The following is a 14,549-nucleotide window of genomic DNA, read 5'->3' on the forward strand; positions in this document are numbered from 1 at the left end:
CTTGTTCCCCGCTTTAGAGAGAGCTGGCTACATGCATTCATAGTCACAATGGTTAGCCTTGCTCGTGAATACTGAAAGCGCAGACATGGGCTCTGGGATATCAGCCAAGTACATATGCATTTTGTCTAATGGGAGTCTGCTCTTGTATGCATAATTGCCACAGGGTTGCGTTTCACGGCGGCCCCACTCGAGCAATGCCCATGAGGAACAGCACCCTTCACGCCTGTCCCCAGCACCGGCATTTTAGACACTCTCCCTTTCCATTAATTAGCTTCTCCATTTTCTGTTGGCCACTCTGACATTTTCCTGCTGCTAATTCACTGATTAAACCTATTAACGTGATTAGGGAGGCATTTCCAAGACAGCTGCCATTATATGCGCCACACTGTCGAGAGTCAACCAGGCTGCCTTGTTTTTGTGGGGTTTGCTTGCATGGGTAGAGAGAAGACTGGGGAGGAAAAAATCTGAGATGAACTGCAATATCTGCTTTATTTCAGCACCAGGAGCTGTCCAGTATGTTCTTCATTTCAGCACCAGGAGCTGTCCGGTGTTCCCCCTTGTTTCAGCACCAAGCGCTTTCCGCTTGTGTTTCAGCACTTGGGGATCTTCAGATTCTGCAAAAAGAGAGACATAACAATGCTGGTTGTCCTAAAATGCTTTTAAAATCCTGTCAAAGTGGTTCAGCGGTTTTGAAAAGCACTGGAATTTCATGCTCATCATTTTCGTCTTGGTTTTTGATTAAAAATAGAACCCAGCTAAATCAACTGAGATTTTATTGAAAGTGATCGTAAACGAAGCCATTGTCAACAGGGATTTAAAGAAGACATAGCCGTTGTATACCATGGTGTTTGCTTAATTTTCAATGAGGCACATTTTACTGGCACATAATTCATATTCTATATCAAATACAGACACCCACACTGCTGCACACGCTAGCACACTCATATGGCTTTGTAGACTCTGTAGTCTGTGGGGAAAGCAGAGCAGGGAGTGACTAGAAACAGACTGTCTACGGCTGAATTAATATGGGAGACACTGATTAAGGTTATACATTTCCAGCCTGCCCTTTGTTCTCTGGCTTCGGGCAGACAGGGTTTATTTATTTTGCGATACAGTTCCTTCTTCCTTTTGTTTTTTGGCCCAGCAGCCTGTGCGTCTCCTAAGCTGAGGGTCCATGCTCTCTGTTTGTCTGTCTGTCGGTCAGAAGAGGTGGGTAAGTCTGGCTCTGCATGCTCTACACTCGCTGCTGCTGCAGTGTCGCGTCGCTTCTGGAGACCGGCTCACACGCTTCTCTCTCTACTGCCTCACACATTCTGCTCACAGCTCCCTCCCTACGCTCCAACTCTCTCACTCCCCTCCTCCCTGTCTGTCTGTGTCTCTCCCTCCCTCCCTTCCTCTCTCTCTCTCGCTCTCCCGCTCTTTCTACTGCCTCTCCAGAGCGGTTGCAGTTCCCTGCTTCTCCACTCTCTCTCCCTCCATCTCTCCAAGTGCTGGCGGAATACCGAGCTCAGACAAAGAAAGCTCAGGAGAACAGAGGAGAGAAGTGAAAGAGTGTGCGTTGAGGGACAAATAAAGCGTTTTAAAGAGAAAAAGAGAAAGACGGGTGCAGACTTTCAGACCTACGGTGTGTGAGGAGACAGAGAGAGGGAGAGAGAAAGACAGTGTCGCCATTTCAGTAGGTTTCACTTTGTTTACTTCTTGTTCTTCTTGTTTTGCCATGCTGGCATGTCGTGGCCTCATAATCTATGTTCCTTTACGAACAAGGAGTGTGCATGTTTGTCTGTGTGTGTGTGTTTGAGAGAAGAAGACATTCTAATGCGCTCATGAAGACATCACTTTTGCATTCCAACACACAGGGCTGCAGAGTAGCTGTCTGACAAAGTAAGCTCCGCTACCTCTTTGCCTTTCGAACTGCAACGCTATCGCTATCTGACCGACTAGTGGTTGTTCCCAACTACATATACGCATGACACTCAATAATTAGCGTCCAAAAAATAGATTTTTCACCCAAGCCAGACAGTTTATTCTTATGTAATACTTTTTAGCAAATCGTGATTTGGAATGCTGTTCCCTTTTGGCTAATTGTGCACGTTTAGGAGCAAAACAGGAGCGTCTTACACATTTTCACCTCAGGAGAATGACTGTGTGACTCTGAAAGTTGAGTAATTATGAAGTTGAATGTGAGTTGCGGCAGTGCTTTGCTGGATGGGGCTGTTATAGATTTACCTGTGGAACAAAGAGAAGAGAAGTGTTGCTTGTACAGTTGGGGCTCATTAAACAGCCACTTATAATGCAGCCATAGGTGTGAATACATTATATATAATATGTTATATAATGTCAACCAATGACACGCCATAGGGTGATTTAATTAGGTATGCACTGGACTTCCATCATGAAGAGTTCGTTTTTCCTGTTTCCGGGATTCAAAAATGTAATAATAATAATAATTATTATTATTATCATGGAAAGTTAATATTAGTTTCCTTGATTAAAATATGATCTAACAACAACATTATTAAAAACACAACAAAGTAGTATTATTATTATTATTTATTAACAATAATAATCATGATTATTATTATTATTATAGCTGCTATTTGTTATTTATAATGATTAACTTTATTTCAATTATTATTAACAATATAATCAATAAAAATATTAGAATAATTTATAAGACCAAAACTTTATATTATTGTTTCTATTATTTAAATATAACAATTAAAAATAATGTTTATGATAATAAACAATGTTTTAATATTTTGTTTAGTTATTATCATAAAGAAATGTAATATTACCAACTAATATTAAAATTAAATATAATAATTAAAGTATCATTTTAAAATAATAATAATAATCATTCTTCTTAGCTGGTTGTAAGATTTCCTAATGATACTAATTAAAACATTTAAACTATCTTGCCTTGATTGTAAGTCACTTTAGATAAAAGCACCTGCTAAATGCATAAATGTAAATGAATGTAGATTATCTGGTGTGCAAATCTCACACACAATGATAGACGGCAGTGCATATCTGCATCAGTGATGGAGTATAGTTTTAGAGAAGACTTTGTGCATTATTCATATGTACAAGCATCTGAACACATGTTTATGCAATGAAGGGTGATATTGTTGACTGGGGGTGTTGTTGCACTTGCCCTTTTCAACTGATCAGAAAGCAGTCATATCTAGTCATAATAATAGCTCAGGAGAAGTTCAAGTGGGAGGTTCTGATCCTGGATCAGCAGTGAGATGTCTCAGCAGGAGTTCAGGAGAGAGCTGTCACACTTATGAATACTGTATATGATCTCACGACTCTATAGATAACAATGCTTGTTGGTTAAGTTAACCTTACCATAGCAACAATTTTAGAAACGCTTATATGACAGCGACATATAGACTTGCAATGTGACTTATATACTGTGTTTCTGCTTTTTTTATTTCTTCTTTGTGTTCTTGTTTTTCTTTTAGCTCCCGGTTTGGTTTGGGGAACTAACTGGCTAACTACAAGAAATGACATTAGATCAGTAGAGAAATTCCCATTTAAAGTGGCCTTACTCGTGCGCATTCCTGTCAGCAAAGTGACATTTAGGGCCAGAACCTGAGCAGACTGAGGGTAAGCTTGGGTTTGAGGAGAAGAAAGGGTCCTCAGGAGAAGATGTGATTTGTCTGGCTAGAAGCTCCATGACCCCAGAGGGTTTCCTTGCTTCGGTGAGCCATTTACACGCTGAGAAAGACAGTGCGAAAAGGAGAGGGAGAGGCAAACAGAGAGAGAAACCTTGCCCATTTCACAATCTTACAGGTTTAATGAGTCGCCAACCAACCCCCACCACCCCTTAACCACCCCATACACACACACACACAGTCTGGTATATGTGGTTTATGGGGACTCTCGATAGGCGTAATGGTTTTTATACTGTACAAACTGTATGTGCTATTGCCCTAGACCAACCCTACACCTAAACCTACCCCTTACAGGAAACTACTGGCAATTTTTGAATTTCATAAAACACCGTTTTGTATGTTTTTTAAGCCTTTTGTTTTACGTAAACCATGTTTACGTTGTAGTACCCATGTTATTATACACATTTGTGTCCTCATAAACCATATATACCAGTACACACACACACACACACACACAAACACTAACCACTCTGTCTGATGTGTGGCAATGGCTCAGATAAAAATAGCATCGTTGGTGAAGGCAGCTTGGGAAAGGACAAAATTGGATAGATTTCATTTATGTGGATATCACATTAAATGTACATGCACATTATCCTGACCGCATTTACTTATGCCTGTATGTTTTGCTCATTTGTCTGTGGCTTTTTTACTGAGTTTGTGTTTTGAGAAATGATTGACTCGTTTTAATATTTTTAAACTGATACTTCAATACCACCTGCACTGATTTTTGTGTTACGTTCATTGGAATGTCAGATCCGTCTGTGCGGGAATCACATTCTAGTCATAATAATGTCATTGCAATGCTAACAATGCACAAGGAGTGTGTTTATATGTACAACAAAATGCTTTCAAAAATCAGGTTGTTATAAAAACCGGATAACATGTTTAGGTGACATTTTCTTTTAGCTTTTTTGGATGTCAGAATGTAAACAGACATGAGTACATTGAATATGAATGAAATTTGATGTATAATGCAAAAAAATATATGTGTAGGTTGCCAGGTTATTTAGCATAATTGGCATAAGTTTTGTTATACGTAGTCCTATACCAACAGATAGTGCTAGTCAGTGCTTATGCTGTCAAAGTGAGTGAGATTTTCTCATTCCAGCCTACCTATCAAACTCATACCATGCTCTGCCAAACTCCTTTCCAATTCCCCTCTGGTTCCAGCAGATGTTACTTCAAGCTGAAGTGAAACTCCTAGCATGACACTAACCAAGCCGTTTAATAATACATTCATAATCTACTTTGTTCAGTACCAAAAAGTTTACAGAAAGGTTAAGTAGCTCTGATGGTATTAATGGTGGAGTTTTGCTGAATCATGTGGTGCTACAGGAATGTTGTCAGGCTGACAGACAGGGTTTTATTGGCTGATGAGCATGGACACACACATACACACCCAGCGGGCCATTCAGTGTTCACGCCATGCTCATTAAGACTGAAGAACCACAATATCTCAATTGGTTTTTTTTTTTTTTTTTTCAGAGTATGAATATTTATATGGGAATTTTTGGCTGAATCAATGAATTTGGTGCTAGTGAGCATATGATTCACTCTGCAGTGGTTTGTGATGATGACGTAATAACATAAAAGGATATTAATAAGGATCTTTTCTGACACCCGCATTTATAGTGTGTATGCAAATTTACATTTGTATGAAGTAAATGTAATTAAAAGTAGAATAAAATTTACAATAAATAAATTCAATTATAAAATGCAACATTTTAGAACTAATTTTTCTCCATATTCAGCCAATGTAAATATCAGTGTCTCTTATATTTGCTTTCTGAATACTCTAAACATGCATGAAACTAAAGATTTAGCATCAACACCTATCCTTGACAGACTGCAGCAGTGAATGGCAAAGTATCACTGTATTGAATGCTTGAAAATAAGCTTTACTAATAGTGTGCTTGAATTGAAAAACATCTTTTATTCTAAGAACAGAAATCCAATTTTACATTTTCCAACTTTTTCACAAGTAAATTGTCTCTGTGAACAATGCCCAACAGAATTCAGTACAGAAGCGATGGAAGGACCGATGAGAAAGTCTACTGGAACTCTGAATCAACAGTTGTATTATGAATATAGGTGGATTATTTATATAAATAGGTCATGGTGTAGAGGTTATTTGTTCCTCCGGAAACCTGTCACTCTTAAGAGAGTTCATTGTATTCAAACAAGTTATTGTATATGAAGGCTACAACACTCTTTTAGATTATTCTGTTGCCATTTTCATGGGAAGCCCTGATCTACATTAGATGCTGCTGTGACCTAGTTGAGTTAAGAGAGGGAGGGAAAGGGAGGAAAATAGAGAGAGAGAGAGTGAGAAAAGAAAGGAAGAATGAGAAAACCAAACACAGGGAATGAGAGGTTTGTGTGGAGGTGAATAAAACATTCAGGGGCAGCTCAGGTTAGATCCCAGGATTCAGGATCAGCAGGCATGCAGTGTAAACAAATCCAGCTTACCTCTCACCCCTTGTAAACATCTGCAGCCCAGCAGTGTCTCAGGCTAAATTAGGACTGTGGTAGTTTTAAATAACATAATATAGTTGCAAAATTAAATTTTCTTAAAAAAAAAAAAAGGGACAGTGGGAGAAAGCAATAACAGAATAATAAAATGAAACTAAACATATAATTATGCAAAATTAGGAGTGTACCAAAATGTATAAGGCTACCCAAAAAACTCAAAAAACATCTCGTCTTGCACAGAAATGCTGACTCAGCCAATGGCGCAAGTTTGGGATGGGACTATCTGTTTGTTCAGGGGTCATATTCAGAAAGTTATTTAGAAAACAGCAGGGTTAATTTTTGCAGCTCCGTTCGGAGGTGCTCCATTTCACTGCAGTTGATAACTGAGATGCAAGATAGCGCAAAATGCATTTGTATTTATAATCAACGAGAGGTGATACGAGAGTCATGAAAGTACTGTAATGCCAGTTTCAGTTATCCACATGAATGGTTTTATATTCAATGTTGCTATGGACGTTGGAGAATATTAGGAAATATCTGACCCTTGATGCCACAATTCACCAATCAGACTCAAGTATTCTAATGCCTAATAGGCTTATAAACCATTTCCAAGGAGACAAATGTTTCCTATCTTGTCGTCAAAGGCCCTACATCCAATCAAATAGTATTTTGCCTCAAATTCTGTCAAAATTTTGTCATATACTACAAACAGCCAAATTAGGTGGCAATATAGATAGATTAAATGACTCTCATCGCCAAAAAAACAACTACTATATTAGGTGCCAATGGCCTCGTGGACAGCGTTATAACGTGTAGTGCTTTTGAGCTCCGGGCATCCCGATTTCAAGTCCCAGCTCACGGACCTTTCCCGAACCTGTCCCCCCTCTCTTTCCCATTTCGCTTTCTGTCAACTTACTGTCCTATCCAAAATAAAGGTATAAAAACGCCAAAAATAAATCTTAAAAAATAAATAAATAAATAACTATACTACATAGGTTAAATTAAAATTTGATCTAGATTATTTTAAACATTGAATATAGGACAGTGCTGGGTGTCTAATTTAAAACGGATCCAGTATGATTTGCAGAGAGGTGCCATATTGATCATAGTATTTTCATCCCAAATGACGTAATATACACTATGCACTATGTACTCTAACATCTAGTGTATGAATTTTTAAAGATAGCTGTGTTGCATGCATGAATCGTCCAATGTTCCACACTTTGTTTTTCGATTAAATATGTCTGTCATCTGGAAATGTAAAATCTCGTAATTTTCACAGTGAACACACTATTCACACTATTTGTACTACAAAATGGCACTGAATAGTGAAAACTGGGATGCACCTTTGTTCTCTGTACAAATACAGAGTCAATAATTCTCAGCCATATCCAGGAGTCCATGAATCATTGAATTCAATTCTGCAAGTGAATCTGATCATCAGGAATTTGTAAGACTGGTGGTGGCCACTGACAACAAGCATTGGTATATAAACTCCCCATAGATCCCCATCCCCACAGACTACATCCACTCTCCAAATCGGTACTGACCTGATTCGCCCATATATGCACAGTGACTCAGGAACGCTATCGAGTCTGTGTGTTGAAAGCGCAACGCATACACACGGCTATCCGATAATGGCGATGATTCACTCCAATCGGTGAGAGCATCTCACAACGTGAGCTGGGGCCACATATGGAGGCCTATTTCCTGTTGCATTTGCAGACCCGTGGAAGGGAGGGGGGAGTAAATGGAGGGGCCTCATCATCTTTCTTTTTGAATGTGAAAAGGATTCCTTTTGTGTGTGTGTTTGTGCAGCGGGGGCATTTTCCTTAATAACTAATCTGGGGTGATTACACGAGTTCAGCTCTTAAGAGATCATCTGGTTTCTGCTCAGTCTTTTTACTTTATGTGTTGTTCTAAAAAGAAAGGAGGATGGAGTACATTAGAGAGCTCAAATGGGCATGAGTGGGTATTTTGCATCTGCAGACATAGACACGGGTTGCCGGGGTTGTTGTTGCAGGAGTGTGTTAACAGAATACAAAGCATTCTAAAGAGGTGTACAGGTTCTGCTGCCTTGGCATCGGATGAAGATATGGCTCTCGAATTTCCTGAAGATGACAGAAGGATGTATTTTTGTGAAAGCGCTGTCTTAATTGCTTTTTAATGTTTATATAATCAGTCACACTTCCTATTGTGCATTGCAAAAATCATTGTGCTCAATCAATCAGTATTTTTGTCTTGTTTTCCTGGAAAAATATCTAAACATCCTTAAAACAAGATCAAATTACGTTTAACAAAATCACATGGGATATTAAGAAGTATTTTCTAGTTTATTTTTCTTTCTTTATTTGCAAATCTCTTTTTTTCCCTTTTCTCTTACAAAAACCTCACTTGTTTAGTTAAATTTATGCTTAAAACAATTTGCCAATGCGGTGATTAAAGTTGACTTGAAACAAAAATTCAGCCTATCTATTTTCTAAATGCATGTCATTGTGAATGATTCATCTTTTTTTATGCTTTTACCTTGTAATTTTTAATTAAAATGTCAATTTTGGTGAAACTTCTCTCTGGTGACGTATGTTGGACTTCTCCAAAAATGTATCAGCTTAAATCCTTTCTTCAAATCACATGCAAGCCCACATTCAGACTTCCCTCCATCCAATCAACACGCTATGGATAGAATCAAGTTTCGCCCTAATTTTCTCTTCCTTTTTTTATAATCTGTTTCACTCAGATCTAGATCGCAATGTGAAAGAAAAGATGTTGCAACTTCTGTTTCATCACAATTTTAAGATTAAGAAGATGATTTTTCGCGACGTGTGTGCGTTTAATGACGTCCAGGATCAATAACGCTGCTCTCTTCATCTCTGATATTTTGCAAACAGGTCTGAAATTATGAATTTTAGCAGTTTTGCTAGTCTGCCACAGTTGGTCCGGTCTCTAGTCTGACTAAATCATGTACGCACTGGTGGCATCTGTGTTCCATCTGTCGTTCTCACCTTCGGTTGTCATTGTCGACCAGCCCTGTGAAAAGTTACATAACAACATCATATAACAGGGCTGGCACGAAGCTTCAGTAGAGCATCATATCTTGCCTATACCAACTAACTACGGGGATATTTATATAAAACGTATAGCAGAAAGCACGCACATAAAGATGGTAAGGAATGACCAGTCAGTAAATTAAGGAGTTGGCTCTAGGGTTTCTTTCCAGACACTGTTTGGGAGTGTCGGACAGAGAGCTCATAGAATGAGTCATGAAGTGGGAGAGCTGTTATTTTTAACACACGCGCGCTCACGCACACACTCCGCCGTGCCTCACACAGGCTGCTATGCAATTGGCTCACTGGGGACAGTCCTGTGATGGAAGACGTGAGGCAACACCTCCATTAGAGTCCAGTGCAGGCCCTCCAGCACAGTGACTCAGCTAAAACACACTGCTAATTATTCATTAGGGCCAAATGTGCCTACAGTACACAGCCTGCGCACGGCTCGAAGCACATTGAACAACATCATATTCCCTTTTCCCACATACACGTTGCGGTAGATATGGGTTTTTAACAAGATGAGTAATTTTTGTCATCCTTTGGTAAAGGAGAGCTAGATGAAAATGGCTCAGTATTGCAATTATTCATTTTAGGGAAGCGGGAGAGAGAGAGAGAGAGAGAGGGAGAAGGAAAGAGAGAGAAAGGGAGCCTTGGCTGGTGGTAATTAAAGCACGTCCTTCTCGATAGGACGCAGCGGAGGTCTGGCTGATTGCTCCATGGTTTCTCCGTCTCTGAATGCGTCGTGAATGAGACAGACAGGAGCACGAGCGCTGCATGCTGATTAAAATCATATTTCCTCTCCATCTCGGCTCAATCCGCGCTGATTTGCCTCACTGATTAGAATTTGCTGGTGACAAAGCTGGAGACAGAGCCCAATGCAACATATAACTAATCACATTCCGCCACTGCACCGAGCTCATAAAGATGGGGAGAATTAGTACCCGTACGCTTTTGGACAGATGTGCGCTGAACCGAGCCTGGAAAGACTCATTAGTTGACAAAGAGCGCTTTGGACAGCCGTATGGGTTTGGTTATAGATGTCAAGCTCTCATGTGGTTCGGTTGGTTGTAAGCCGATAAAAGCTCAAGCTCTGTTCCAAAACCTACTCACTGCCTACTGCTTAGATAGGTGCCTTAACTGCAAGTGAATGATTTGAAACACCATGTAGGAAGCAAAGAATGCACCACAAAGATGGCGCTATATGCACAGAGATTCAACTATACAAGATACTTGACTCACGATTTATTTTAATACAGGAGACACTAAAGAACAGTCTAAAAAAATGTAGGCAAAATCGTGACTTTTCGGTTTTTAATCACTTCTATTTATAATCGAAATATGTGTTGCTTAATCCACCATCTTGATTTTTTTTTTTCTCTCTCACAGTTGTTAGCTGCATTCAGTTTTCAAACGGATTCAGGAAAACTGTATTTCCAAGTTTCCAGAATTTGAATGATTAAGGGAAGTCATATTGGGAAATTTGTAACTCGGAAAATGATTCCGGAATTGCTGAGTGGAGCGACGTGTCGATGTGAGATTGACTTCGTGATTTTAAATAAGTTTGTTTGTTAAGAGTATGCATTTATCTGTGAAAATTTATTTATGAAAGAACTTACAGCCAACTCTAGTAAAAATGTAGTGTATTTCAAATGCATTTATTTCATACCAAAGTATAGTTCAAATCTATTAACATATTTGGTAACACTTTAGAATAGGGAACACTTATTCATTATTAACTACGACTTTTTCCTCAATAAATTCCTAATTTGCTGCTTATTAATAGTTAGTAAGGTAGTTGTTAAGTTTAGGTATTGGGTATGATTAGGGATGTAGAATAAGGTCATGTAGAATAAGGCATTAATATGTGCTTAATTAGTACTAATAAATGGCTAATATTCTAGTAATATGCATGCTAATAAGTAACTAGTTAAGAGACCCTAAAATAAAGTGTTACCACATATTTACTAACATATTGCATTAATTATAATTAAACTTTATTTGGAGTAATACTTGTGCACAATGCACATTTCTTAATATTAAGCCTAAAATGTTTTAATGTCACTGTTGATGAGGATTGTATGATCTTTGAATAATATTGGTCTTTAAATGCAAGATATTTGAAGTTTACCTAAACTAAAGTATAGTAAAGCAATAGTTCCACTTTCAAATATACATCAGTATATCTTTAGTTGAACTTCAGCACTATTTTCGCACAATCAAAATGTAGTTAAAGTACAAAATTAGTTGTTCCAATTTAGCAGACTTTAAGTATACCAGTTTAGCATACCAAGAGTACAATTGCAGGGTATTTTTATTAAGCACATAAATATGTAAATGTATTTATAGTATACTTAGCATGAAATAAATGTAGTTTATATGCATTTTAATATATTTATTTTTCACTAGGGAACAAATGTAATGTGACTCATCTTTCACGGTTTGCATTTATGAAGTGACAATAATATAAAATTTATTATTATTTTTCCAACTTTTGAATGCATGGCATGTTGGAAAAAAGGGGTTGCCCTAGCTTGTAAGTTAGCTTCGGAAATCATACTTAAAGTAAGACCAAACTAATACACCCAATACCCGCAAATTCATCTTATTGTAACGATTTTGTTTCACGGTAATTGACATGACCCCAATTGTCTCGTTAAGTCTGATGTCACGCATCACGGTTTCTGGGTCTTAAACAGATTCAGAAGTCTGAGCTCTTAGAAAGTAACTAGGTAAATATGGCTAATTTTTAAGAACTCATAAATGCAGGCATTCTGGCATGACTTGCTGCATAAGCTTGTCGCAATGCATTACGGGATTGCTTCTGCAAAATGTGGTGAAAATAAATCTACTTTTTGGAATGCGTCTAGGATTAAAATGCAGCCTTCATAGGCAGCTCAATAGGTCTTGGAAGCGTTTGCCTTGAATTGTCAGTGGCTTTAAAAATCGAATGGCGCATTTAGCTTCACAAACCTCTTTGACGCACTTTGGAATAGTTTCTTTTTTAACAGACGTGGGTTTCCAGGCTCTCTGTGCACGACTACACGTGTTCGTGTGTGAAATACACCTATCTATGTGTAAGAACTGGCCGAGCTGTACGCTATCCCAAACGCACACGAGAACACACCAGCTGCAGAGGTAAGGCGTGGTGGAGCCCAGCGGGCTGCTGTAGTGTAGAGGAGGAGATGTAATTAGCAGGTATGGTGTGAAAGCGGCCAGATCAAGCTGCAAGGTGCCCCGCATTGTGAACAAGCTAAGCGCTGCAAAGTTCATCATGACATTTTCACCTCCTTTATGTGTCATGGGATGGCATTTGTGCTGTACTTAATAGAGGTTTGTGTGTTTTTCAGTGTGTGCTTTAATTTGGGAAAATGCTTAGACTAGTGTATCTGATTTTTTTGTTATTTCTGCTTTTTTGTTTAGGTGTAATTATTAAATAGACCTTAAATAAAAGCGACAGAAATTCAGGGTGAAATTAGGACACATCTTCTGCAAATCCTGGAATAAGAGTTACTGGAAAAACCGAACACATTTGAATGCATCCATTAGCTCTCAGCTAGTCATTGCTGGTATAATCTGATGGGTAACATGCGATTTCTTCCTGTCAGACGATTCTGGCAGTCTGGGTGCCCACGTCTCCTCCAGGCCTGGCACCAACTTAGGTTGTCGAATGAGGGGCCAAAAGCTATTTTCCGCTGAACTGCTCCTCTCTCTCTGAGGACGTGAAGTCTCAGGAAGCCTTCGCCTTTCCCGTCGCTGGGAGAGAGGACTTCTGGTGCCTCCGTTGCCATTGACGACGTGTTGGTTGGATCCCACGCGGTTGCCAGGCATCATTAAGACCTGATGGCACGGGTTTCTCTCTCCATAAGCAAGCCTCGAGAATGGCAGGGGCAATTAAAGCTCTTCTCTGCCTGATGGAATAGAATGAGGCCCCAGGAGAGAGAGAGAGTCAGGAGTCAGAGAGGTAAAGAGAGCGAGAGATGAGATGGAGAGGGAGGCATTGTTCTCCAGCCTTACCTTTGATGAGGATGCGATAGAGTGCATCAGGGTGGAAGATGGGTTTGTTTCATTGTTTAGCGCAGAGTGTCTTTGTGGATTGCATCCATGCCATGCACTATATGGGTTGAGTCAGACTCTGAGCTCTGAGAGCCCTCAACGCAAGGCCATTTGTAGATTAGCTGCATCTGGCAGACCGAGAGCATTTCCATTAGTACTTAAATTAGGAAACTTACGGGAAACGTCCTCAGAGCTCGGGTGCCATCTCAAAACGGGAAATGTGCCAGTCTGTGTTTTGAACGCAAGGAAGCGTTCTTCTCAAAATACCCATAATTAGGGGCTGCTGATGTAGTTGTGATTTCAGGCTGATCCAGTTTTCTCGCTCACATTCTGCTTATAACCTATGGCTTCGTGGCTAGTCATGTAGCTAATAATGAAGAGCTCTACTGTGCATGTGTTCTGATTCCAAATGAGGACTGGAAAATGCGAGCAGCCCACACTCTCCACTCTGTGCGGTGATTGGAATTCTGGCTAGACTCTTTGCAGGCATCTGCATTACATGTGCACACACATACACGCACAAATTTGCATTACCGTCGCATTCACACCGAGTGAGTCACGCCGACTGATAAGGTAGAGCAGAAGTCTAGACTCTTTGAAGCTCTTGACTAAATATACCACCGTATTGAGTGGCCAAACATTTTCAAACACTGACCATCGGATTTTATTCTCCAGCAGACAATAGGATGCTTTAAAACACAATGGATGTAGCATACTAACATGCTGCTCTCACTATTTCTTTAATATATAGTGTGTATACTGTGCTTAGCTTGCATAGGAAACACATATGACCTACTACAATATATTTGCGAAAATCTGTAGAATACAACAATACATGTTGTGTAGATACACACTATCCCACAATGGTTGTGATAGAGGAACAGGAAGAAACATACAATACCATTCAAAGTTTGGGGTTTTTATTATTTTAAGCAAGACCTTGTAGATTGCAACAAACGTTTTCTGTTTTTTAGTGAATCCTGCTTTTTTCACTTTCTATTCATCAAAGAATCCTGCCAAAATGTATCATAGTTTCCACAAAAATGATAAAGCAGCACAATTGTTTTCAGCATTGATAATAATAGGAAATGTTTCTTGAGCACCAATTCAGGATCATCAAGAATCATGTCACACTGAAGACTGGAGTAATGATGCTGAAAATTCAGCTCTGCATCACAGGAATAAATTACATTCTAAAATATACTCAAACAGAAAACAGTTATTTTAAATTGTAGTAATATTTCACAATATTGCTGTTGCTATTACTGTACTTTGGATCAAATAAATGCTGCTT

The 14,549-nt window shown here is 39.1% G+C and overlaps 1 protein-coding gene across 8 annotated transcripts in view; it reads left to right on the top strand.

The window, feature by feature from the left end:
• The first annotated feature begins 1,450 nt into the window (after window positions 1–1,450).
• Window positions 1,451–14,549, top strand: part of myt1la (myelin transcription factor 1-like, a) — a 61,708-nt gene continuing 48,609 nt past the window's right edge. For all 8 annotated transcript variants that reach the window (XM_058756811.1, XM_058756817.1, XM_058756812.1 and 5 more), the window contains exon 1: window positions 1,451–1,675. The gene's annotated coding sequence lies outside the window, so the exon portion shown is untranslated. The remainder of the gene's footprint in view (window positions 1,676–14,549) is intronic.

Source organism: Onychostoma macrolepis, chromosome 20 (genome assembly GCF_012432095.1).
Source record: "Onychostoma macrolepis isolate SWU-2019 chromosome 20, ASM1243209v1, whole genome shotgun sequence".
Taxonomy (NCBI): domain Eukaryota; kingdom Metazoa; phylum Chordata; class Actinopteri; order Cypriniformes; family Cyprinidae; genus Onychostoma; species Onychostoma macrolepis.